The 17,343-nt window shown below is 49.2% G+C and overlaps 1 protein-coding gene across 1 annotated transcript in view; it reads right to left on the minus strand.

Annotated features, from left to right (window-relative positions):
* The window catches only part of LOC115652948 (butyrophilin subfamily 1 member A1-like), a 58,627-nt gene extending 54,872 nt beyond the window's left edge, over positions 1 to 3,755 (minus strand). Inside the window, exon 1 of the mRNA XM_030565597.1 lies at positions 3,317 to 3,755. The gene's annotated coding sequence lies outside the window, so the exon portion shown is untranslated. The remainder of the gene's footprint in view (positions 1 to 3,316) is intronic.
* Positions 3,756 to 17,343: the final 13,588 nt, after the last annotated feature.

Below are 17,343 nucleotides of genomic sequence, written 5' to 3' on the forward strand. Positions count from 1 at the left end.
GGTTTTTTTCACACCCTTGAGCAAGAAAGTTTCAGTGCAGAAACTTGCCAGTGTAGACAAGCCCTCAGTGAAGGGGTGTAAAAACAAAACAGGGAGGTAATATTTCCATCTCTTTGCTGTTTGAACTCCCAGTGACAGAAACACTAAACTGAAGCCAGAGATCCCTAGGGACTGCCTCCTGGGTCATCCTGAAAGATACCTGAACTTGACAGTTCACTACAACTTTGTCACTCTTAGGATTTAGATGGTAACTCATTTATGTATATATGTTTGCTTGTTTTAACCTGTAAATAATTCTTATTCCTCTTCCCTAGTTAATAAACCTTTAGATGTCTTGTTACAGGATGGGTTACAGTTGTTGTCTTTGGTGTAAGATCTAGGGTACCAACTGATCTGTGGGAAGTGACTGGTTTCTTGGAACTGGAAGCAACCTTAGGTGATGTGATTTTTGGGGTAAGTGACCACCGATAAAAGTCTGGCTCGTGGGGATGGCGAGATAGGCAAAAAGCAAAATGAAATCCCCCTGGTGAACATAGGTGAGTGCTGCTTATTTATAATAAAATCATCATCATCATAATATTGGGAGGAAGTGATAAAAATACACCTTAACAATGTTGGCAACCCTATTTATTGGGAGCCAGCTGTGAAACAGCTGCCACAATCATCCTGGCACAGCATGCACCTCAGAGGGGAGGGAGCGACTGTGTGGAGTGTGTGTGCGTGCACGCGTACAAAGCTAACAGATCCTGGTCATCAGCAGGTGGGATTGAACCTGGGATCTCTGAAACGTAGGCCTTATCTACACTGCCAGTTTACAGCACTGAAACTGTCTCGCCTGGGGGGGTGAAAAAACACCCTCCTGAGTGATGCACGTTTCTGCGCTGTAAATCGGCAGTGGAGATAGTGCTACAGACCTGGAGTCGTGCTCCCAGAGCTGGTAGCTACTCCCCTCACAGGTGTGGTTTCTTTACAGCACGTGGAGAGCTCTCTCCAGCCCTGGTGCCACGACTACACAGCCCAGCAGCACTTTAACGTTGGTAGTGTAGACAAAGCCTTCGTTCATGAGCCGCTATCCACTGCATGAGCTAAAAGCACATGGCTCACAGCCAAGGCTGTAGCAGACTCATTCTAACTTGGCTAGGTGCCACTCAACGCGAACAGAGCACCCACACCAAGCAAGCACGGGTTACGTGCACACCTGGGGAGAGCTGAGATCCTCTGGGGAGAGACACCAGAGAAGGGTCAATTATTGTTACTGGTGAGCACAGACTGTCTGGGCTCAAGGCTCTGCCCCCTACCAGTGGTTTAACTTGCACAATGGTGGGAGGCTCAGGGTCACGCAGGGTCAGAGCTACAGAATATTGGGGCGCCTGATTCAGCCATGGGAGAGCAGAGATGGCGTGTGGGGGGCTGTCTCTGCTCAGGGCTGGTGCATTGCTGGTTGTGTCTGGGTCGGCACCATGGTACGACACACTCAGAGCGGGGATCGGGGGCAGGGCATGCCTGTGGGATCCCTGGGGCTGAGCCAATGGGCCGGATTCTAACCAGTCCCATGAACCCCTCCCCCCCACCCCAGCTCCCTCCACAACAGGGAGCAGGAGAGGGAGCAAGTAGTCCACATGGTGCAGTGTCTCAGCTGCTCATGCAGATGCTCCCAGCCAGAGACCCCCCAGCACCTTTACCCCTCTCCCCATCCACCCCCACCTTTGCCCCTCCCCCTGCCATTGTCTACTCTCCCCAATGAGCCCTGCCCCCTCCATCACAGCAGCAGCCCACTGACACCAATAGGATGGTTCTCCGGGGAGGATTTACGGGAGCAGGCCCTTGTCAGCTCATGCACTTATCACTCCATATTTCATATGGGGCGAGGGAGGATTTGTGGGCAGTTGGGGGGACAGCTCTCCATTGGTGTGGGTCTGAGCAGGGAGAGTGGGGAAGGAAACAGCTGAAACAGGAGCTGCCAGGAACAGCCTTGTGTCCGGGACTTTAACCCAGACGGCAAAGTTCGTTGTCTGACCGCGAGAGAGACAGGCAACACCAGCAAGGTCCGATTAAAAGCTTTTTATTGACAAGTGCACGCATCAATAGAGAGCAGCTTGTTTTTCGAGAGAACCAGCCCGCTTTTTACATTTTAGTATAAGCCTCTATGGACAGTTTTGTTGCGTTATAAATTATTTACTGGAGCGACCCACCCCCTTCTTTTAACAACTAGAAACTAGACACCTTTAGTATACATGCATGCCTAAAGTTGGAAATGTAGGGGAGTTAAAAACAAACAACGAACAAAACCAGGGAGTGAAGACAAGGAGGCTGGGAAACTAGGGCTTTTATTAGTTTTTTGAACGAGCTGCTTTTAACACAGCATATTTGGTACTATGCCAGGAATGCAGCTTTTTTTTTATTTTACTTTTTTTCAGCGCTTGTGAGACATGCTGCTGCTTCTCAGTGTTTTCCACTCAGGGATTACCCACAAACCTCTGTTAGCCTGACTTTGGTCAGGTTGGCATACCTGGTTTTGTCTGCTATATTTTTATTTAGGCCTAACACTGGCAAACCCACAGGGAAAAGATCAATGTCTCGATGGAGCATCAGCACTAAGTAAGTCTCAGGCCTGGGGCAGCACCAGGAGGCTCTGGCCTGGGAGGGTTGGGCAGGAGCCAGGGACCTGCCTTGCGGCTGAGAGACCAGCAGCAGGAACGGCTTAAACACTGAACCAGACAAGGAAACCAGAGAACTAGAGTTACATGCCATGGGGGAGGGGGCGGAAACACACAGGACCCTGGTGTAAATCAGGAGTTACCCACTGGAGACTCTGGGGCAGATTCCCCTGTCACTCACCCATTGTAAATCAGGATGGTATAAAGGCGGAGCAGCCCAGAATGGCATTTGAATAAATAAAACTGTTTAAATAAACAGTGCAATAAAGAAACTTAAGAAAAATATTTTAGGAATGAGAACCACCTAATAGCACACTTATTAACCTGTTCCAGCCCAGAACCATTTCTTTAACCCTAACAAGGGCCTGGAACAGCCAGTTCCAAAGTAACCAGGAAAATTTTTTTATGCACCCAGCACATTACCTTGAGGACAATATTTCAGATTTTAGAACAATTAGTAGCACACAGCATTAACCCATTCCAGCCCAGAACCACCTTTTCACAGCAAAAAGGATCCAGAACACTTGGTTTCAAAGTGCCTCAGGGAACTGAATGAAACCTATGTTACACCACCTTGAGGACAATATTTCAGCAATGAGAACTGATTAGTAGCACAGGGTTATTCGCTCATTCCAGAGCCCATGGGGTGCTCTACTCACCACAAGTCTGGCACCCCCTCCTGGTCACTGTGGGGATTATTTCCCAAGGTCAACCCCACTGCTGCCACAGTTTGCACGCAGCTGCACCATCTCCGTAGGTGTTCTCTCGTCCCAGGAACCACAGCATCCACTTTGTGACTCAGCCCTCCAGTCTGGTCATGCAGCCTTCTCCATGCTTCCAGGGTAAAGTCCTTCTGTTCTCTGTTCTCCCCAGTGACCCAGGCAGTCCTCCCCTTCACTGCCCCACAGGTCTACACCACGCACTCAGTGACTGCTAGGGGAACCCAGGCCTGCCCCCTATTCCAGGTTCCAGTCCAAGGACCCTCAATTCAGCCAATCCGGGCTTTCCCCTCACTGCTCCTTCCCTGGACTCTTCCTGCATTTCCTGGCTCCATGCCTTGCTCTGCGTGTATCAGCTCTAAACTCTCCTCCCTCTTCCCAGGGAGGAGTCGGACTGCCCTTTGCCACCAGTAGCTCCTGGCTGTTGCCAGCTTCCTGGCTTTATAGGCCCTGCCTATTCCTGCAGAGCTGAGCCTGCTTGCAATCAATTCCCTGCTCCCCAGTTCTCCCTCCCGGTGCAGCCTGTGGAGTTACTAAGCCTACCCGGCCACCTCACACTAGACCAGAAATATTTTCACACCAAAAAGTACCCATAACACACAGTTCTGAAGTGCCTCAGGGGCCTTGATTTATACATATGTAAGCAGGGGAATGGTCCCCATAGGGTGGGGATCTTTCCTGGCTTACACACTGATCCGGCGAAATGGGCTAGCGGAAGGATCCGAGTCCTCACTCCCACTGCCTTTGTCCAGAGCTCTGCCTGAACTTGAGGGCTCCTCTCCCACGTGGCAGAGTCCTAGTAATCCCAACAAGGTTGGGCCCAGGACTCCTGGGGGGCTCAACCCCCAGCCTTGTTATGGTCACTTAGGACAGGGGCTGGGGTGTCCCCACTTCAGGGTTCCTTCTCTGCACTGAACACTTCCCTGACCCAGGGACCATTGCATACAGTTCAAAGCACATACAATTTATTAAACAGCAACCAATTAAAAAAAGAATAAGGGAAAAAAATAGGAAAAGTTAAAGGAAAACCCATCACCCCACTCTGTGGCACAGGGACATCAAAAACAACAGTCTCTGGAGTATAAGGGCAGTTCACAGTCTGCTCCTCACATGTCCCAGGCCTCCTCCTCACACCCTGGCTGTGCTGCAGGGATGCTGCAGGTTGGACATTTGCTCTGGCGGTGGCCACTCACCTTCAGGTGGCAGAACCCTACTTCCCAGCACCAGCCCCCAATCAGGGTTACGATCCCCTCCAAGTCTATCCTGCAAGGCCTCTTGGCTAGTGGTATCTCTCTGCTCTGGGCCCTTTGCCCAGAGTCTTCCCCTCACTGGTCCCAGTTGCTCACCGCATCCAGCTCTGGACAGCTCCAGCCCCAGTTTCACTCTCTGCTGCTCTGCCTTCGGCTCCCTGGGCTGCTTCTGTGGTTCCCTCTGGCTGGCCCAGCTCTGATCCCCAGCTCAGCCCGGGTCCCTGGCTCTCTCCTCAGCTCAGCCGCACGCTATCTGATCCAGGCAGTTCCATCTCACATGGAGGATGGGACCCTCTGACTCCCTCATTAGCCTGCCTGCCCTGTCAATCAGGCTGACCTGGAGCATTGGCCTCTACCCATTGCTCCTGGGGATTATCAGTCTCAGGATCCTGGTGTCTCATCGACTCTTCCCCTTCTTTTTTGTAATGGGAGCTAGCTAACCAAAACACCTCCACTGAGTTTTAGTGAGGGGCCAACAGTTCCCTTACACATCCAGCACGTTACTGCCGCCAGACTCCCGGTTGCAGGGTTTGGCAGGGAACATTTTGCTTTATTATGCCCCATGCAGGTTCCTGGGTAACAGAGGAGGCTGTAAGTGCTCTTCAGCTTCCTGGGTTCATCAGTGCCCTCCCTAGACTTCAGAGAGATTATTGATGAAGCCAGGAAGCTGAGTAGCACACACCACCTCCTCAGCTGTCCCAGAACCTGCATGGGACATAGCAAAAGCTTCTTAAGGAAGAGATGCTTTTCCCTGGTGCAGCTTGGGGTCTGGAGAGGGGAGGTGCCGTGCAGCTGCAGCTGGCCTGGGCTTCTTTGGGTAGGTGCCCCCCTGCTTGTGGCTCCAGCCGTGGGGGAGAAGCAGGGGGGCAGGTGGAAGGGGTGGAGCCAGGGGCTAGCTTCCCCAAAGGGGGGCTCTGCCTGCCTCCCATGCACATTACCTTCAAGACAATGTTTGATGAATGAGCTCTGATGTCACACTGTCCTTAAGCCATTCCAGCAATGAACAATTTTTAACCCCAAAAAGGAGCCAGAATGCACACTTGCACAGTGGCTGAGGCGAGGACATTTATACATGTAGTACATTACCTTGAGGACTATATTTCAGCAATGAGAACCAATTAGTAGCAAACTGTCATTAACCTGTCCTATCTCAGAATCACTTTAACACTAATAGGGATCCGTAACTAGGGTTGCCAGTTGCGGCTGGACGTATGTGGCCTGGAGGTTTCATCACACAACACTAATCTTTAATTAAAGATTGATCTTCATAGCCTGGAGACTTCAGGCCAATCCTGGAGGATTGGCATCCCTACCTGTAACACACAGTTCCAAAGTGGTTCAGGAGATCAAATGTATATATCTAGTTCATTACTTTGAGGACAATATTTTACTAATGAGAACAGATTAGTAGCATAATGTCATTAACCCATTCCAGCCCAGACCCTGTCTGCCCTCCCACCCCAGGTATCCTCCCAGGGGATTACATTTATAAACATAAACACATTACCTTGAGAAGAATGTTTTAGGAATCAAAACCAATGGCTTAACACACAGTTATTAATTTGTTCTGGCCCCAAACCATTTTAACACCAACACCAATAAGGACCTGGAGCAGTTGGTTCCAAAGTGGTCCAGGGGACCAAAATGATACACATAATACAACTAACTGAGAACGATGTAATACTGCTGAACATAATGATTGATACAACCTTTCATTCTCCATTCCAGTCAATACATTTGTGTATTATTGATTCAGTATATCTGGAACTTCATACACCTAAATTGAAGGAAGAATAATAATAAATGTGTAGGTTTATATAACACAGAGTCATTTTGCCACTTGTCAAAACCAACTTCTAACACCATACCACCTTCTGTGCAATACAATGTTATGTGTAGCCTATCGGTTTTGTTATTGTTATTGTTGGTGGGGGTGGGGGTGGTAGTAGGAGTAGTTATACGGATTTCCATGGAAATGGGACTAAAAAGGCTGTATCCTATTTCTTGGTGTAGATTTGAAATATTTTACTGGTGGAATAATTTAAAATATATTTTTGTTGTTTTATTTCTTATTCAGGGAACTTTATTTCTATGCAAATATCTGAACTGTGGTTTTTTACATAAAAATTAATTTTCTAACACTGTTTTCCTTTTTTTCTTAACAATGGAGTACAGTGAGGCCATGTCTGTATTTTGTATGAAAGCAAGTGATAAACTAGCTTTATTTTCACAAATAGATACGTACGGCAAAAGTTTTGGAATTGCTGATTGTCCATTATGAAGTGATTTTAAACAATGTATCATTAACGCACAAGTATAGAGCAAAAAAAACCCCACATTCACGACATTTCTATTGACACATTTGCTGCCTTGTTAGTTTAATAAACAATTTATTCATTCATCCAAATAGCTTCTCAACAGAACTACCAGTGAACTAGTTAGTTGTATCTTGAGTGTCAAAAATCTGAATCAGTAGCTTTGAGAATAAAAAGTATTATTGAATTAAATGGCAAAAAAACTTCATTATTGCAAATAGTGATAGCTCACGCTCTTCTAGCATGTCAAGTTCAGCAAAACTCAAACTTCTGAAAACCAGGAAATACAGTGTTATGGTAAATGCCCACACAACTTTAACTTGGCTCCCCTGGAGCTGGCGATTCACTGGGAATTATCTGCATATGATTGTAACAAATGGGAAGGAGTCACCATACTCTCTGTTGCAGGGAAAACTTGCTGCAAGCAGGGCCAGCTCCAGGCACCAGCGAAGGAAGCAGGTGCTTGGAGTGGCCAGTGAAAAGGGGCGGCATGTCCGGGTCTTTGGCAGTAATTTGGCAGCAGGTCCCTCAGTCTCTCTCTTGCTCTTTGAGCTGCCACCGAAGTGCTGCTGAAGACGAAGACAGGGAACGAAGGACCTACTGCCCAATTGCCGCAGAAGAATGCAGCGGTGCGATTGAGCTGCTGCTGAAGTACCGTCGATTGGCTTTATCTTTTTTTTTTTTCGCTTTGCCACTTGGGGCAGCAAAAAAGTTGGATCCGGCCTTGGCTGCAAGGTGATAGTACACAGGATGAAAGAATCAGTGGATGCAAAGTTTGCAGAACAGGCTCTCAAATATTCACACTGAGGACCATCACAGAGGAATGTACAGAATGGCTCGCTTCCCTTTTCATCAGTTTCATTGATTTTGAAAGGCACTTGACAGTCTGCGCAGACACATATTGTGGAATATTTTCCAGTCCTACAGAATCAGCTAAAGTCATCAACATCATCAAGGCCATGTGCAGAGATGCAAAGGGCTCTATAGGGGTATGCCTACATGTGGCAATGTAAGCCCAGGACAAGTGCAACTCAAGTAAATGAACCCTGGGTTTGAGAATGCACCGCATGAGCATCTACACTGATTGAAGACCCTAGGCTGAGAATTTCTGAACCCAGGCCCCAATCCTGATCACCAGCATCCACACCACAGTACGCAGGCCTGAGTCTGAACAACTATATAGCATATTTCCTAGTGTCCTCCTGAAATGTGACCACTCTATTGTCCTTTGTTTGTGGTGAAATGTGGCAGAAAAGGACCTAGGGGTTACAGTGGACGAGAAGCTGGATATGAGTCAGCAGTGTGCCCTTGTTGCCAAGAAGGCTAATGGTATTTTGGGCTGTATAAGTAGGGGCATTGCCAGCAGATCGAGGGAAGTGATTATTCCCCTCTATTCAGCACAAGTGAGGCCTCACCCGGAGGATTATATCCAGTTTAGGGCCCCCCACTAAGGGGCAGCTCTATGTTTTTCGCCGCCCCAATCATGGCAATCAGGCAGGCTTCAGTGGCATGCCTGTGGGTGATCCACAGTCATGTGCATTCGGTGGCATTTCTGTGGGTGATTTGCCAGTCCTGCGGCTTCACTGTACCCGCTGCTGAATTGCCGCCAAAGCCGCAGGACCAGTAGATCTCCCGCAGGCACGCCACCAAAGGCCACCTGACTGCCGCCCTCACAGCAACTGGCAGGCCACACACTGCGGCTTGCCTCCCCAGGCACACGCTTGCTGCGCTGCTGCCTGGAGCCGCCCCTACCCCCACTACAAATAGGATGTGGACAAATTGGAAAAAGTCCAGTAGAGGGCAATGAAAATGATTGGGGGGCTGGAGCACATGACTTATGAGGAGAGGCTGAGGGAACTGGGATTGTTCAGTCTGCAGAAGAGAAGAATGAGGGGGGATTTGATAGCTGCTTTCAACTACCTGAAAGGGGGTTCCAAAGAGGATGGATCTAGACTGTTCTCAATGGTAGCAGATGACAAAACAAGGAGTAATGGTCTCAAGTTGCAGTGGGGGAGGTTTAGGCTGGATATTAGGAAACACTATTTCACTAGGAGGGTGGTGAAGCACTGGAATGGGTTACCTAGGGAGGTGGTGGAATCTCCTTCCTTAGAGGTTTTTAAGGTCAGGCTTGACAAATCCCTGGCTGGGATGATTTAGGTGGGAATTGGTCCTGCTTTGAGCAGGGGGTTGGACTAGATGACCTCCTGAGGTCCCTTCCAACCCTGACAGTCTGTGACTCTATGAATACTTGGCTGTGCGCCGCCATGCACCACAGGAAGTTTGAGCAGCCCATCAACACAGTCTGCTGAGCCACCATTTTGGTCTGTGTGCTCCCAGCAACGGGAGCCAGCAGCATGGAGGAGTCACTATTGGTCATGGATCCACAGGTCCGGGGCTCTGGAACAGTCCGTGGGATGGGATGACCCTTTAGTGTGTCACTCCCCTTAGGAACACAGTCTTTCCCTGGAGTAAGCCTCTTGGCTTCACTGCCTCTTGGGACCAAACTTCAGAGCTTCAGCACCCCGCCCTGGTTCATGCCGTGAGCTCCCTTCAGTGTGTCTGCCAGGATTGGACAGCCGGGGAAGACTTACACACCCAAAGGGAGCAATGCAGCCCCCACTTCCCGACTGGATGACTCTCAGCATAGGCGCCAACTCTGTGGGTGCTCCGGGGCTGGTGCACCCACGTGGAAAAATTAATGGGTGCTCAGCACCCACTGGCAGCCAAGCTCCCCGCATCCCCGTCCCACCTCCAGAGCACCGTGCCCTCACTTCTCCACTTACTTCCAAGCACTTCCCATCCAGCTGCTGCCAAATAGTAGAGGGGGGTCGAGTACCCACCGGCGGAAGCACTAGTCGGCTCCTGTGACTCTCAGCCAGTACAGTAAAAGCAGAAGGGTTTATCAGATGCCTGGAACACAGCGTAGAAAACACTTAGTTAAAATAGAGAACAGAAAGTTAGCAACTTCCATAGGAATAGTCCAGAGCCCAGAGCTCTCAGCCCCCTCTGTCAGTACTTGTTAGTAATTAGTAATACCTTTAATTCTTTCTTTCTTTCTGTATATTTGATTCATGTATATGTATTAACTTAAAATCTTTATCTTCTGCAAAGAGTATGCCTGAAGTCTAAGACCCAGAACACTGATCTTGACCAATGTGTAAGCACATTCAGGAATTTATTCATTATGCTGTATTTAATAACTCTAGAGCGCCTTCATGTCTGCAAAATGTTAGATATTCTTGGAAACCATCTCCTTAACATATATATAAAATGCTGACATGATCATACATAGACTAGGGAAATTATTATGAAGCTGGATCTGACAAGGACAGAAGGGAACAAGCTAAGATGAAAGGAGTGGGAGGACACTGGGAGGAGGAATATGGGGAGGTGAGTGGCAGTGGAGAGGTAGAGGTGCCATCAGGAGGGGGCAATTGGGGTAGGGTGAGAGTTTGCCCCTTGAGGGGTTCTGTACCATTATTCCTGTCTCCTGTGTGAGCCAGTATCTGCCACTATTATTTCATCATTCAGTTTTAAATGAAGTTTTCTAACTTTTCTTCCTTCTCTTCTTAAGAATGAAACTTCCCAATAGCCAGAAAGTTAATGTGCCGCTTTCCATCAGGCAACCGTTAAACTGATATGGGAACGTTTTATGGTGTTACCTATATTATTTATTGCTGTAAAGTCTGAAGGTTACAACAATTCCTTCCTGCAGAGACAAGGAGCCTTTCAGCACAAACTCTGTGAAGAAAAGTTAACAAATATGGGGTGAGTCATGTCCATCTTCCCAGATCTGCTCTCACAAGAAACCTCTGCAACAGGATCTCCCTGTTCCCATGTGGTTGCCAACTGCTGAAAATATTTTTTATAGACAGTATAGAAAAAAAAATTACAGACAACCAAACTTTTTTTATGAGACATGTTCTTATGTAAGGCCTTTGTGGTGACCTGCAAGTGAGATGCCAGCAAACACTTCTTTCACCTGATTTACAAACTGGTGGTTCATCCACCGATCCGGGCTCAGCTGCATTCCACTGAATGGAGCCATCCACCACGGGAATCGGGACAAGCACTGCAGAAAATGCAGCTATGCCAATGAAATGCTATCCCACTCCCTGTGTAGCTGCAAGCCCCACTCCAGAGCCTGCCAGCTACGACACAACTCCATCCAGAATTACCTTATCAGAGCCATCCCAGCACCCGTGGGGAAGGTTGCCGTGAACTCTGCAATCCCTGGAATGGATGGCCAACTGCGTCCAGACATCATCATCATGAATGAGGATCATTATGGTGGATGTCATAGTGCCCTTTGAGAACAGGACACCAGCCTTCCACGATGCTAGATCCTGAAATCTGGAGAAGTATGCCCCTCTGGCCGACACCTTGAGAGCTAGGGGCTACAAGGTCCAAACCCACATGTTGATCATCACAGCAATGAGCAAGTGTTGAGAGAATGTGGAGTCAGTCAACACTATGCTTGGCTGATGTGGCCACTCATGGTGTCAGATGCCATCAGGTAGTCGAGGGACGTTCACACAGAACACATCACTGGATATCGGCAATACCAAGAGGGATGAACAGGAGTGTCAATTAGAGGTGCAGCCAGGAAAGTAACTCCAATATTTCCCTGGTGGACTGTATTTCCGAACAGACACCTTCTCTAAAAGTCTACACCACTGCCGTGCATGACATGCTTTTTGAACATTTGGGGCTGGCAATACTGTATTCCCAAACCAAGACTTTCATCCTCCTCCTTGTGGGGAAAATCCTCCCCTGCTCCTCTCCCAAAGCAAAATCTACAAAAGCTTTTGTTAATTCCCCAGCAGCAAACTCAGTCACCACTGTTAGAAAGGGACGTCATATCCCCCTTTTGGCAGCAGGCCTAAGGCCACACAGGGTGGCTGGGGCAGTGCAAAGAATATAACCCTGATCTCCAGTCTCAGCGTAAACCCCCAGCCACAGAACATTCCTTCCTCTAACGTTACAGCTCCTCCTTACGCAGTTCTAGCTCTTGTGCTTGAGATTACATAGCTCTGTTGGGGAAGAATCTTAGGGTATGGCTACACTTGACATTTCAAAGCGCTGCCGCGGCAGCGCTTTGAAGTGTGAGTGTGGTCAGAGCTCTCCCAGCGCTGCACGTAAACCACATCCCTTACGGGTGTAGCTTGCAGCGCTGCGGCACTGATTACACTGAGGCTTTACAGCGCTGTATTTTGCAGCGCTCAGGGGGGTGTTTTTTTCACACCCCTGAGCGCGAAAGTTGCAGTGCTTAAAGCGCCAGTGTAGCCATGGCCTTAGACTATCAGGATTGGAAGGGACCTCAAGAGGTCATCTAGTCCAAGCCCCTGCTCAAATTCCCAACTAAATCATCCCAGCCAGGGTTTTGTCAAGCCTGACCTTAAAAACCTCCAAGGATGGAGATTCCACCACCTCCCTAGGTAACCCATTCCAGTGCTTCACCACCCTCCTAGTGAAAATGTTTTTCCTAATATCCAACCTAAACCTCCCCCACTGCAACTTGAGACCATTGCTCCTTGTTCTGTCATCCGCTACCACTCAGAACAGTCTAGATCTGTCTTCTTTGGAACCCCCTTTCAGGTAGTTGAAAGCAGCTATCAAATCCCACCTCATTCTATTCTTCTGCAGACTAAATAATCCCAATTCCCTCAGTCTTGCCTCATAAGTCATGTGCTCCAGTCCCCTAATCATTTTGTTGCCCTCTGCTGGACTATTTCTACTTTTTCCACATCCTTCTTCTAGTGTGGGGCCCAAAACTGGACACAGTACTCCAGATGAGGCCTCACCAGTGTCGAATAGAGGGGAAAGATCATGTCCCTCGATCTGCTAGCAATGCCCCTACTTATACAGCCCAAAATGCTCTTAGCCTTCTTGGCAACAAGGGCACACTGCTGACTCATATCCAGCTTCTCGTCCACTGTAACCCCTAGGTCCTTTTCTGCAGAACTGCTTCCTAGCCATTCGGTCCCTAGTCTGGAGCAGTGCCTGGGACTCTTCCGTCCTCAGTGCAAGACTCCACACTTGTCCTTATTGAACCTCATCAGGTTTCTTTTGGCCGAGTCCTCTAATTTGTCTAGGTCCCTCTGTATCCTATCCCTACCCTCCAGCGTATCTACCACTCCTCCCAGTTTGGTGTCATCTGCAAACTTGCTGGGAGTGCTGTTCATGCCATCCTCCAGATCATTAATGAAGATATTGAACAAAACCAGCATTAAATGCACTGTAAACTTGCTGGTGCAGTTCCCAGCAGCACTGTTGGACTCTGACATTTCCACCCGCTGAGGCTCCGCCCAGAACTGCAAAGATTATTGTTTTGTTAAATGCTGTAGAGCAAGTTATGGGGGGAATGAGACAAAAGCACTTAAAGAATAAGATCCGATCAGAACGGACTGACGCGGTGGGGAGTCCTTTCCACCACAAACACTCAGGATAATAGGCCAGAATCTCAGCTACGACAAAGTTCTGCTGCGGGAAGATGTGGAGATGCTGCAATTTGATATGGAGGGGCCCAAATTCCTGTTGCCCAGCCAGAATGAGAAGCAGTGCCTCTGTGGGGATCTGTGCTGATCCAGGTCTTGTGTTCATTGTGAGCGAAGTCTTGTCTCTTCAGGTGGGTCTTGTCTGATCAGTGGCCAGGGCCATCCAGATCAGACCAGAGCTTAACCTGGATCACTAGGCTATTTGACCCCTTGTTAGGCATGATGGGGAATTTCTATCTGCATTCACTGCTCTCCTGGAAGACTGGCTGTCTCATTCAAATGGTCTCCATTGCTTCCCTCAGCTAATGCTTGGTCTTTGGCTTGGCCCTGTCTAGCCCTGCAATGGTGGTTTGCCAGACTCCGGGTAGAGCCCCCCCAGAGCCAAAAGAGGAAGTGATTAGTGATTAGAGATGTTTCTGTAGATACAGCTAGTCACGAAGCATATTGGGAATGGGCACATTGTTGCACTGATACAGCCTGAACTAGACACACTGCTGTAAATTAGCTACCTCCAGGATCACTGGTGTTTCGGTGAACGCATTGTGTGTGACTGTAGTCATCTCTCAGCCACATTTATCCTGCTGCCGCTCCCAGCACCTGGGAACTCCCCGCTGGGCTCTGTCTCCTGATTCTCCAAGGACCTGCCCCATGGACAGACCCCTGTACTCATATGGAGCCACTGGCAGGTTTGGGGTGTTAATACCTTGTGATAAACTCAGGCCAGTTGGGAACAGCAGAGTAGTAGAAGGGGGATATACTGGCCACTGGATAAGCAGTTTTCTGTTCCCTGCATGACCAGAACAGGTGCTGCTCCAGGCTAATGAGAACACCGGACTCCAATTAACCTGCTAAGAGTCAAGTGAGACTGTTAAGCACCTGACTCTAATTAGGTCCCTCTGATGCTATAAAAGGGCTCACTCCAGTCAGGCCAAGGGGAGCCAGGGAGCCAGAGGAGAGGAAGTGCATGTGAGGAGCTGGGAACAAGAGACGCAAGCAGCTGAGAGTGAGAGGCTGTGCTGCTGGAGGGCTAAGGAGTACAAGCGTTATCAGACACCAGGAGGAAGGTCCTGCGGTGAGGATAAAGAAGGTGTTTGGAGGAGGCCATGGGAAAGTAGCCCAGGGAGTTGTAGCTGTCATGCAGCTGTTGCAAGAGGTACTATAGACTGCTGCAATCCACAGGGCCCTGGGCTGGAACCTGGAGTAGAGGATGGGCCTGGGTTCCCCCCAAATCTCGCAACTCCTGATCAGACACAGGAGGAATTGACCTGGACTGTGTGTTCCACCAGAGGGAAGGATCGCTGAGGCAAGCAAATCCGCCAATAAGTGCAGGACCCACCAAGGTATTGGAGGAACTTTGTCACAACTGGTGTCAAAAGCGGGATTTGGTGTGCATAGCATGGCGGAAGAAAGAGGGTGATTTAAAAAAAAAAGAAAAAAGGAGAGAGTTTATTTTTTTCCCACCACAATGGATGACTTAGTACAGGCATTGATACATGCTATGGTGGCCCAGCAGGAGGCTACCCGTGTCCAGGCAGCTGCCCAACAAGAAGCAGCGCGGCTGCAGCAAGAGACTAAACACCTGCTGACGGACCAGGCTGCTCAAGACCGAACTAAGTTGCGGGAACTGATAAAGACCCTTACAGAGCTGAACCGCAGCCATGATGAGACGCAGCTCATACGGGCCAGCCATTGGTTGCAGAAAATGACGCGGGAGGATGATGTAGAGGCATACCTTCTGGCCTTTGAGAGGACAGCCCTACAGGAGGCCTGGCCTCGAGATCAGTGGTCTGATATCCTTGCCCCATTCCTGTGTGGGGAGGCCCAGAAGGCCTATTATGATCTGTCTGAAGAGGCAATGGCAGACTACTCCCAGCTGAAAGCAGAGATCCTGGCCAGATCTGGGGTAATGACAGCAGTGCGGGTCCAGCGGCATCACGAGTGGAGGTACCAGGAAAACAAAACACCACAGTCTTAATTGTATGACCCCATTCATCTCGCACAAAAGTGATTGCAAACAGAGTCCCGGAGTCCAGAAGAGATACTAGAGGTTCTGGTCATCGACTGATACATGAGGGGACTACTGCCAGATCTTCGTGCCTGGGTAAGCCAGAATGAACCCTCCACCTGGGATGAGGTTGTTGCCCTGGTAGGGAAGTGAAGGACGGCGAGGGAACTGACCCGACCAGTGAAGGAAGAGGCATCCTGGGTTAAACTAGCAGCACCAAGCCCTAGAGCTCGGATGACTGGGCCACCAGGAGAGCCCAGGTGGAAAAAGAGAGGGGCTGAAAGCTCACCAGAAGCCACAAAGAGTCGGAGCACTGAGGGAGAAGAGGATCGTGATGTTAGACTGCCCAAACCAAGAGACCAGGGAATGCCTAGGGCTCCATACAGAAGTTATGTCTGCGGGGAATGGGGACATATAGCTGCACAGTGTCCCAATGCTGAGGAGCCTATGCAGTGTAACCTGGGGAACTGGGCAGACCCATGCTCCCTAATCAACCTTGTTGAGGTCTCACTAACCCCACATATGTACACCAGACCAGTAAAGCTAAATGGGGTAGAGACCACAGCACTGGTTGATTCGGGGAGTGCTATCACGCTTATCTCAGGGAAGCTTGTGAAGTGTAGTCAGCTGCTGGGGGCTAAGCGTACGGGGATAACATACGTCCATGGGACAGTTAGTTATTACCCCACCATCCCAGTAAAAATTGAGATCCAAGGGAACACTATTGAAGTAGCAGCAGGTGTAGTCTCTAAGCTCGCATACCCGGTGCTCATAGGGAAGGACTTCCCAGGGTTTGGAGACTTACTCCCAGTAGGGGGATTTAAGAAAAATGGGAACCCTGAAAAAGTGAGCCATCCACAGCAGAGAATCAACCCCCAAATCTTCTCTGAAATATCCCCAGATTTGTTCTCCACTCACAGACAGGGTAGAAAGACAAAAAGAGAAAGAAGGGCAGCTAAGACCTTGGGAACCCAAATACTGACCCAAAGCCAGAGGGTCACTCTTGTAGGTAGGCGGACCTGAGCAGCTGAAAAGGAGGCCGCTCAGGAGGGAGAAGCACCCGACTCTGACCCCCAACCTAACGCCTCTGAACCAGTAGAAGCAACAGAGACTGGGCCCCTAGATCTCAGGCAGATTAGCCCCAGGAGAGGAAATTTTGGACAGGACCAGACAGAAGACTCAAGGTATGACAACATCAGGAAGGAGATGACCGAAATAGATGGGGTCCCTGTGGAAGGGAAACCCAGGGGCCAGGACCCTACTTCATAATGAAGAAGGATCTCTTATACCAGGTTGCACCAGTACAGGGGCAGGAGGTATATCAAATCCTAGTACCTCAAAAACCCCAGAACGCTGTATTAAGTCTTGCCCATAGTCATCTTTTGGGGGGGCATTTTTGGGGTTAGAGAAGACCCTGGCATGGGTCCTATGATGGTTCTTCTGGCCCAGAGTACATGAAGAAGTGCAGAGGTACTGTGCGTCCTGCCCAGAGTGTCAGCTGCACAGTTCCCATCCCCATCTGAGGGCACCTTTAGTACCCCTTCCCATGACAGAGGTGCCCTAGGAGCAAATAGTCAGGGACCTAGTGGGACCCCTGGAGAAGACAGCTCAGGGCCACCAATATATAGTTGTTTTTTTGGACTATGCTACTCGCTCCCCAGAAGCCGTCCCCCTGCGAAACACGGCCTCTAAAACGATAGCCAAAAAGTTGGTAGGGAACTTTGTCCGAGTGGGGCTACCGAAGGAGATATTAACAGACCAAGGAACCCCATTTATGTCGAAGCTAATGAAGGACCTCTGTATGCTGCTCTATATACATACTCTGAGAACTTCAATGTATCATCCGCAGACTGATGGGTTGATAAAAAGGTTTAACTGAACCCTCAAGGCAATGATAAGT

Source organism: Gopherus evgoodei, chromosome 5 (assembly GCF_007399415.2).
Source record: "Gopherus evgoodei ecotype Sinaloan lineage chromosome 5, rGopEvg1_v1.p, whole genome shotgun sequence".
Classification (NCBI taxonomy): Eukaryota; Metazoa; Chordata; order Testudines; family Testudinidae; genus Gopherus; species Gopherus evgoodei.